Source organism: Centrocercus urophasianus, unplaced genomic scaffold (assembly GCF_019232065.1).
Source record: "Centrocercus urophasianus isolate 14NV4802_14NV808 unplaced genomic scaffold, USGS_Curo_1.0 seq_11, whole genome shotgun sequence".
In the NCBI taxonomy this organism is placed as follows: domain Eukaryota; kingdom Metazoa; phylum Chordata; class Aves; order Galliformes; family Phasianidae; genus Centrocercus; species Centrocercus urophasianus.
This window is the reverse complement of record NW_024884253.1, coordinates 75014860-75025174: the sequence shown is the minus strand read 5'-3', so window position 1 is coordinate 75025174 and position 10315 is coordinate 75014860. Positions and strand designations below refer to the sequence as shown.

The 10315-nt window shown below is 35.9% G+C and overlaps 1 long non-coding RNA gene across 1 annotated transcript in view; it reads right to left on the bottom strand.

Annotated features, from left to right (window-relative positions):
• Nucleotides 1–707: 707 nt before the first annotated feature.
• LOC122155199 overlaps nucleotides 708–10315 on the bottom strand; it is a 50550-nt gene continuing 40942 nt past the window's right edge. The window contains exon 3 of the long non-coding RNA XR_006167164.1: nucleotides 708–1206. This is a non-coding gene — a long non-coding RNA (uncharacterized LOC122155199). The remainder of the gene's footprint in view (nucleotides 1207–10315) is intronic.

Here is a 10315-nt window from a genome sequence, read left to right as displayed (position 1 = left end):
ATGTGAGCATTTTAGTTCTAAAGTTTTTGGTTCTATTAGCTCTAGTTTGATTTTTTGGAAATATACATTTACAATGTGAGATAGAGTTTTCTAGGTGAACATGATTACCTCCTCAGTGGCACTCCAAAGTGCCATTTGATTTTATTTGATTTCATCAGTGCTACACATTCAGCTTTCTGCTACTCCTGCACTGATAAGAAAACCCCAAAAGGAAGTTTCCTATGGAAACCACAAGAATTTAAGATCACGCACATGAACCGTTATGTTGCAAAAGCTATCTATCAAGTCATACATAACTTGCACTTTAGCTGCCCTCTCTCAAACACCGTCCTTAATTCCCAGGATCCTCTGGGGCATAACTTATGGCTTTTCAGTTGAAGCACATTAATGTGTGGTCATTTTTTCCCTAAACCCAGCAAGTTGTTCTTTCTTATTCTTAGTATGGCATTTCACCTTTGAAACAGTACATGTTGCAAAGAGATTGAGAAGTAGAGGTTTTTGTGTTTCAGCTGCAGCCAACAAACTGCTCATTTTTGATTCTGTAGAGCACAATAGATAAAAAAGATTATATACCACATTTTCATTTGTTCCCCTTGGGGTAACCACCATCTGGTAAAAATTGCTAGAAACACTGCTGTTGTAAGCAGAGTAGACTACTAGTTTTACTACAGATTATTTTAAACCCAAGGCTGTTGAAACTTGGTAAGTCTGCAGTAATTTGTCAGATTTAAAAAGAAACAATACAAATATTAACTGCTCAATTTGCCATATTTAGTAAAAAATGTTATTATGTGAATGAACCTTGATGGCCTTGATGAACCTTAATTATTTTCTAGGGCCACAGCACACTCAGACCTTCCTGTACATCCTAAAGTATCTCTCCTTTTCTAGATGTCTAGATATGTTTTCACCTATGCTACTAATAATACAAACAACAGAAAATTTAATGAGCAAACAACAGATTTGATTATGCCTTTCACTATGGAAGTATAGCATGGGGTGGCAAATTACATTAGGACACTCTCCGTATATATAGGCACAGAAAAATAGGCAATGACCTTCGGATGTCACATTTTGATAAGTTAAAGATAGAAATCAGTATATGTTCTTGCATTTTCATCTCTTCACATACAGTCTGTATTATTGCGTGTACCTTCAGAGCTGAATGAAATGATTCATGGTGTCTTGTTCCTCCACACAAGCTATCTGAAAAAAAAAAAAGCACAGAAAAAAAAAAAAAAAAACAAGAACAGAAAGAAAAACAACAACAAAAAACCCAAATAAAACTCAAATAAATTTCCTCTAAAAAGGAAGAAACAAAAGCCTATGATATCAGTTTAATCAAGTGACAACAAGTTAAAACACATTCTTACTTTACTGAGGGATAATATTATCACCGTAGTGCTTTCTTTCAGAGCAAGATTATCTATCCTGTATATCCTGCAGCTTTACTGAATATCACAATAAGACTTTAAGCACTCAAACTTTTAAAACTTATATGGGTTGCAAGTTTAACTACAAATGCCTATAATCCCTCTTCAACATTCTTGTGCTCTGGACGGTTATGCCCTAAAAGGAGAGAGAAACTGTGAACGATACATTCAATAGATATAGATGCATGTCTAATATCTTCATTAATGACTTGAATGATGGGACAGACAGTATCCTCAGCAAATTTGTTGATGGCACAAAACTGGGAAGAGTGGCTGATGATATGGCAAACAGCTGAGCTGCCATCCAGACGAACTTCAACAAACTGCAAAAATATGCTGTCAGGAATCTCATGAAGTTTAATAAGAAGTGTAAATATCTGCACCTAGAAAGGAAGAGCCCAATGCAGCAGTACAGTCTAAAGGCCATCATGCTGAAAAGCATGTATCCAGAAAAGAAACTGGAGTCCTGTTGGACACCAAGTTGAGCTTGCACTGTGCCCTTGAAGCAAAGAAGGCAAATGGTAACTGCATTGCATGAGGCAAAATGCTGCCAGTAGTCAAGGGAGGTGATCTTTCCCCTCTCCTTAGCATTGGTGAAGCCACATATGGAGTACTGGACCATACCCAACTCTAGGCTTCCCAGAACAAGAGAGACATGGGCATACTGGAGATGGTCCAGCAAAAGGGCATGAAGGAGATTAAGCTTCCTCTCTTTTGTGAGGAAAGGCAGAAAGAGCAGTCCATTCAGACTGGAGAAGGAAAAGCTCAGGATGTTCTCATCAGCGTTTGTAAATGCCAGAAAAGAGGGTGCCAATGCCAAGACAAGAAGCAATGGGCACAAACTGGAACACAGGACATTCCATCTGAACATAAGGAAACATTTTACTGCGCAGTTGACAGAGCATTGGCACAGGCTACCCAGAAAGACTGTGGATTCTTGCCTTGGAGATGATCTTCAGCAGCACCTGGACATGATTCAGAGCAGCCTGCTCTGTGTGTTCCTGCTTGAGCAGAAATTGGAGCAGATGGATCCACAGGCTCCTTTCAACCTCAGCTAAGATGTGATTCCATTATTCTTAAAAGTTTCATTGTACAAAATGTTGTCTCATTAAATATTTTATTACATGTTAACATCAATTACATTTGTTCTACTGGTGTTACTTGGTCCTATGCTTCTTAATCCTGAATTAAACTATTGTAGTCATTAGAGTCATTTGAGATTTGATGATGAGAAATAAAGGCCAAGATACGCTTTTTCCTTTGGTAATAAATTTGTGCTTAACACACCTACAAAACAAAACAATATAAATTTTGCATTAATTTTCTAAAAATTATATATCCTCTTTTTTTTTTTTCTACAGCGCTGAAAACTACATAAAATGCCTAGTAAAACCAAATGTAAGAAGTCTTTTCTCCAACTCAGAAATAAAGATAATTGAGAAAAGTGGAATTTATGAAAGTCCGATAGGAAAGATTGCAGTGTGAGCGAGACACATTTTTCATGGTTTAGGCCTTTTTTTCCTTTGGTATCTTGCTGTGACAGACTAAAGAAAGCTTTCGTTTGACTAACTTTTCTGAGTTACTGCAATTATCTCTTAAAATATCTTTGGAAAACAGTCTGCAGGTATCAAATCTATCATAGCTGATGAAATGAAAAGTTGAAGGCCAGAGAAAAGCAGTACTGTCACACAATTTTGTTCAGTGCAGTGCAGAGTGCCTGCAAGCTCTGTCACTGCGAGGCCAAGGCACACTTTTTCCACTTATTACTTCTGTTTTCTAAGAACAAAAATAAACACCCAAACGTACTGACAGGGAGAAAGAGCAAGGAAAGAGATTCCACAAACTGTCACAGAAGAAGGACAGGCCAGAAGAGCTTTGTGAAGGTGTGTCTGCAGGCACCTGGGGTTAGTGTTATGATGTGGCATGAAAAGCAGAAATACAGCTGACTATGCAGTGCTGGTTAAACGTTCTACCTGTAGTTCACCTACATTTTGCACTGTGCCATGACAGATTTTTTTCACTTGGATTTTACAAAAAAAACCTTGATTTTGAATCATTTTTCCCCTTTTTTGCATACTTTTTGATTAAAGACCTCCCACTATTATACATTCTGAGAAATGGTAGCCCTGCAGCAGTTATAAATCAATAGCTAGATGTAGAGTGAAAAAACAAAGAAACAAACAAAAAAACAGAGAGAGAGAGAGAGAGAGAGAGAGAGAGAAGGAAGTTGTTCCTAATTAGGGAGAAAGAAAGTTAATAGAAATAGGTCAGGTAATTTCACTTTCTTATGTGAAACAAATGGGCTAATCCTAAACATGAGTCACAGATTGGGATCTTCAAGTGTATCTGGGTTCATCAGGAAGTGGTATATAAGTAAAAATATAAAAATCCTTTTTCACTGATATTAGGAAGACTTTGCCAGAAAATAGATCATCCTGCATAGAATTTGTTTTACATCTGGCTTTTTACCCAGTACTGAATAAATATTGCAGAAATTAAGCTGATTTCTTATCCAGGTCATGTATTCAGTAATGGTTAAGAAGAAGTTAAGAAGAAGTATATCTGGAGATACTGGAATTTTTGAGAAAATTCTGTACTCTCAAATAGGCATAATAATAATAATAATAATAATAATAATGATAGAGAGAAAATTGTGATTTTTCTGTAAGGACAATTACTTAAGTTGACTTGTACCTGTAACCAGTTTAAAACCTACTATAATCTAATGAAGCAATGACCAAAGCAAATTAAAAAAAAAAACAAACCACCAACAAACTTTTTCTCTCAGAGAGTGGTCAGGCACTGGAATGGCCTGCCGAGGGAGGTGGTGGAATCGCCGTCCCTGGCAGTGTTCAAGAGGTGTCTGGATGAGAAGTCACAAGAGATGGTTTGGTGGCTTGTGGTAGCAATGGTAACGGGGGGACGGTTGGACTAGATGATCTTGCAGGTCATTTCCAACCTTGTGATTTTGTGATTATATATTTCTATGATTCAAGACGTCTGCGGGTTGAAATCTTAACAGAATTCCAGCAGAAATTATCTGTGCTTTCAGATTTTTCATTCCTATGCAAAAAGCCACTACTGTCTGTCATTTTATCTGAAGACAATACTTTTGTTATAAATCTTGGCATGATGTGAGATTACAGAGCTAGCATGCTCCAGATGACTGAAGGGATTCCAACCAGGCCTACACTATACACTTGTTCCAGCCTCATTTCAGTAGGCAAGAAAGTGCAGAAGTCCTTGTTCAATGTGTCTGGAAGAGCAGAAGATCCTCATGTAGACACAGTAAGTATACTGACAAAAAAGCAGCATGACTGGTGGTACAGCAGCTTGAGAAAGATATAGGGAGATTCACAGCATTGCTCAAATGCAGAATAGCTGTGATCTGTAACCAAAGATTGTTAGACTTTCCTCCCTTATAACCGTGCTTCTCTGCTCCTTTTTGTATGGCAAGCTTTTTTTTCCCCCCACTTTAAGGAATGATTGTGTAGTTAAATGAAAGTTTTAAAAATTGTCTGCATTGAGCACTAGCTAAACTATACAAGTTTACAACTTTAGCCATATAACCCAACTTTTTAAACTTAAAAATATGGTTTTGTGTCTCAATCTAGACTGAGATACTTAATAAGTTTATAAACTTATCACAGAATGTGTCAGGCTGCCTGGCTCTCCAAGTATTGTTTAACAAAGCTATTATCTTTCGTCTGTTTGTAATGATATCTAGATATTATCATTATGGGCAAGAGTTGTAAACTACCTCTTTATATAAGACTAGAGCAACACACTAAATTTCATATGGAAACACACCTGTGCATGTGTGTGCTAATTTCCTTCAATAAACAGCTGAAATGTTTTATACAGCATTTCTCCTGTACATTACATAGGAATAGGACTAGTTCAGTAGCAGTTTCAGAAGAGAAAAAACAAGGCAGAAAAGCTTATTGAGTTGTCTGCAAACCTAAGTATGCTGGGGGGAGGGGGGAGTCTCCACCCTGTAAAAAAAATCCTCCTGTAAAAAAAAAGTGGAGATGACAGACTATCCCAGATGTGAATTAATAACAGAGGTAGCAAGAGGTAGCAAGCATGCATATATCCCATTTAATTCATCATCTTCTTTGAAACAGAATATAATTCAGGAGGATGGATGTCCTGTCCTAGTACAAAGCAATATCATTTACAAAGCTTCTTACGTATCCTATCTCAAGGAACAGGGCTGTTGTAAGGAGAGGCCTACCATTGATTAAGCTTTAGAATATGTACAAGGACAAATGCACTTCATATACAATCCAGAGTCTTGTATAGTTTATCTAGTGCTCAATGCAGACAATTTTTAAAAATTTCATTTAACTACACAATCATTCCTTAAAGTGGAGGGAAAAAAAAGAGAGAGAGAAAAGAGAGAGAAAGACGAAATGAAAGGAAGGAAGGAGGAAAAGAAGGAAGGAAAGAGAGAAGGAAGGAAGAAAGAGAGGGAGGGAGGAAGAGTGGAAGAAAGAAGAAAAGAAGTAAGGAAAGTAAGTAAGTAAGGAAGGAAGATAAAGGAGGAAGGGAGGAAGGGAGAGGGTTCTGCTTGGACAACTTTTAGTTCAGTTTTATTTTCTCAGTCTACACATCAACTTTTCTCAAAGTATTATTTTATACGTTTATTAAAAGGATGGAAACGTTTTAAAACCAGGGGCACCTTGTTGAGAAATCAAATAATAATTAAAAATACAACGAAACAAAACACCACTAGGAAACAAGTATAATAATATTTAAACTTTTTCTACATCAAGAAGTGCCACAGTTCTACAAAATAAACTAAATAGTTCCAGATCTCCAGACACTGGGTTCAATCAAAATTCCTTCTTGACTAAACACAACAGAAGCCAATAAATTAATATAAAAGCTAAAATTTGACACCTATCAAAGTTATGTTCAATGAATTCAGTTCCAGTGGATGAGACAAATTTCAACTGAACTAGTGTTTGTATATATATAGCAAAGTGATTCTAATGCAGAAGATCAGCAAAATAAGCTGAAGAAGATGCTTACTAAATACTATGGATTAAGTTGAATGGCACAATAGTAAAGCTTAGTTGTAAAATTTGCCATTGATACTATTACTGCAAACATATAAAAGAAATGAGGCAATGCTTTACGAAAACACTGCCTGTAACTACACTTACAAACTAAATATACCAAGATTTTTTCTATATGCAGCAGCTCAGTGAAAGACCTCTGGTCAGTGTTTTGGCCTACGGAACCCCAGGAAAGCCTTAGGCACATACAGGGAATAATTACATGCTTGCAGGTGCTTTGCATGACACACCTTTGCTATTTGAGCAAGGGCCTTAGAGAGTTCTTGTCTCTTTAAGGATGTGAAGCAAAGCCTTGAGGCAAACATACAAAACCCTTGAGTTCTCACGGGCGCCACCTTTGTACAAAAAGATGAAGGAGGATTAATTTGAATTTTCTGTCCCACATTTCTATATAGTTATGTGGAGAGACACTAAAATGGGAGTGCTGTCATTTGGTTTGGGTGTAATTTTGCAGAATAATGTTAAATAGTTCACCTTATAGGCTCAAAGTAAGCTCGCTGAGGAAAATTCAGGACTTCACAAGAGAGATAGTTTATGAAAGTTTTATTTCTATGGACAAAGCTATTTCTCTCAGACTGCAATGCTATACTTTAGCAGTTTAAGACTGATGCAAGAACATTCTTTCACCTGAGCTCCAAGTCACTCCAGGTTATTCTGCCGCATTTTCTAACACAACCAACTTGCTTTTCTTTTCAGTGATTTGACTGCTATCAATGTTTACTCTTACAAAATATTTTTTCCTCTCCGCAGTTCATATAAAGTTCATATGACTATTAGCAGTGGCTAGGATTCAGGCAGTTACCATTCATAACATTCGAAGAGCTAAGCCACAGCGGCTCAGGCAAAAATATACTGCCCACTCAAAAGCTGCTGTCATGGCTAAAATGAGCTAAAATCAGTTGAAATAGACAGAAATCCTGAGATCTCATATTGCTAGAGCAACTTGAAGTCTGTGGTCATTTACCATTAAAGGCAAAATCGTATTTATTAAGCTAAAAATATGCTTAGTATTAGCTGGGAGAAAGGAAAAAGATACAACTGATCTTTCTAAATAGCATTTCTCTGACCTGTATTTTCTTCCATATTACTCCCTCTATCTTTACCTTGCATAGACTTTTACATCTCTGTGCTCTATGGGCAGACATCGGACTCAAGACAATCCTTGAGAATGTAAAGGAATGGTATTTTAGGGAGTCACTGGCTAACATCTACCTTCTTGGGTAGATCATTTTGTAGTAATTTAAAGCAAACTGTGATTGTGTGTGTTGTTGTGTCCTCAGCATGAATGGCATCAGTAGTCCCTATGCTGTTTCAAGGTTAGAGGCTCAAATCCTACAGTCTAGTACTCTGTCTGTGCTCAAATATGATTATTTATGAACGTTCTTAGCTCTGCATCTTTAGGGTCTATGAGTGATCTAATGTTTAATCACATATAGGATGGAAAAGATAGGGTTAGGATAGATAGCAGGAGGCAATCTAGTTGTTTCCTGTCCTAACTTTACAAGAGAGGATCCTGAAAGACAATCCTGAAAGACATTTTTCTCATCTCATCAGAGATCTTCAGCAGAAAAGATTATAAAACCTACTCTTCACCTTTCTATCACCTGTGCTGAGTACTTTTGAAATGCTTTCCAAAGTGAATATCTTAATTGCTCTGCATCTTACTATTTTTATCTTTCAACTATTAGCTCCCCAGAACTTAATGTATTTAAATGAATATATTCTGTCTGTTGGAAAAAATAAAAAGCACAACTTTTAGTGTCAGTAATATAGGAAAAGCTATCATACCGCTGTAAGTCTTAAATAACTCCCATAAATTAACAATGGTAGAGCACTGTTTTTGAAGATATAGATAAGGAAAGTGCTGCAATTCAGAGATTTTGAATGCTTAATTGCTTTGTATACAGCTATTTGAATGCATGTTAAAAAAATAGGTCAAGAAGTTACAATAGTTTATATTATAATATCTAAGTGGCTATTTTATACTCAATTTACCTCACATTAGCTATTTACTATGTACTTATATATAAGTCTTCACATTTAGAAAAAGAAATTACAAATGTAGATACAAAGCTGCACAGTACTTCACTTTTGAGAAAAGTACATTCAACCTGCATTTGCTTTAGCCACTGTGGGACACTGAGACACTTGTCAGAGCCCAAGAGGCTTACTGAGCCTCAGAGATTCATAGAATTTAAATGACTGGCTGCTCTGGGGGAAATCAAGTGTGTCGGAGACCCCCCAGGGTCTAACCATCTAATTAAAGGAAGCTTTCTTCTTGATCATCCTCATGTAAATATATAATGAACTGTCAGACTAGAATCATTCTGTTTACACATCATCTGCCAGTCAGGAAGATCAATGATGAGAGCAAGCACTTTATGTTTATCTGCTGAATATGTTGCAGATCATCTAACAGATTTCTTTATGAGGAGTTGGATCTCAATACACAAGCTGGGAAGCCTAGAGCATTTCTGAATTCTCTTAAGATGCCGTTTTCAATGAGGAGATAGATGTTCAAGTTAAAAAGCTCTAGGATACTTCATTTTTTGACATGATAGACTATTTTATTCAGCATGTAGAATCCAGTGCATTGTAGTTATGATACTTTTAAGAATCAGAAATACAACAAAAAGTGTTCCTTTATGCACAACCACACACTTAATAAAGGCTTTATCTTCACCTCTACATTTCAAACATCATCATCCATTGGACTAAATGAAAGCAAACCACTCTCCAGTGTAATAATGAGATATACCAAAATGATTTCCCAATAGCAGAATCTGTTTTAAAACAACAATACAGGAAAAAACAGCAACAAAAAACAAAACAAAACAAAACAAACAAACAAAAAAAAAATCAACAAAAAAAAATCAAAAAACTTTCATTACTTTCATTTTATAAATCCCACTAATAGCACATAGAGTATTTATTTATATTTTGCCTACATTCAAAAATAGTTCCTTTAAACTGTTTGGAAAAGAAATAAAAGACTTTTCAGGTAGGTCTGGAAGATAATAGACCTAATATATGTATATCTTTTAAATGGTCATATTACAGTTCTTATTTGGGTGGACTCATTGTACATAAAGCTACAAATAGCTAATACACATTTCCTTTTTATTGCTTCCCTGAATGCCTTCCTATTTCATGTTATTATTTCAACTTTATTTTCAATATTATCATCATCATCCTACTTCAAGCTCATTCATGATACTCTTCCCTGCTTTTTATATTCCCTTTTTCATATAAACAGGAGTTTTTCTTTCTCAGAGAAGCCAAAAGTTTCTCAAAGGCACGGAAATCTAACAACATGTGAGGCATCTTTTGAAGAAGCTACAAAGGATTATATGAAGTATGAATGATACTAATTAGATGCTGTAACTTTTAAACAGTTTGAAAATTCAAGAACTTCTAAAGGCAAGATAATCTCCTTTCTTCCTAGTTTCCCTTTTAACCTTCAGTGATTACTCTTTATTCTCTGTCTGTAACCAAAGAAATAAATCCAGATGAAGATACACAGTATTTAGCATTTTTATTGGGAAGAACTGCCAGTTCTTTGATGTATGCTATTGTTAAATTCATTGCTTTGGTATTAGAAAATGTGATTCTTGCTGCAAGCCCCCTTCTACATCTTGCTTTGTGTTGCAGAGAAGCTCAACTAAAACACAGAACTGTTTCTTTAGTGAGGAAATTTTCTTAGAGCATTTGAGAACCTACATTAATATCATTTAGTAAGACAGGAATTACACATCTTTTTTTCATATAAAAATAAAGGACATTTGGCAAGCAGGAATT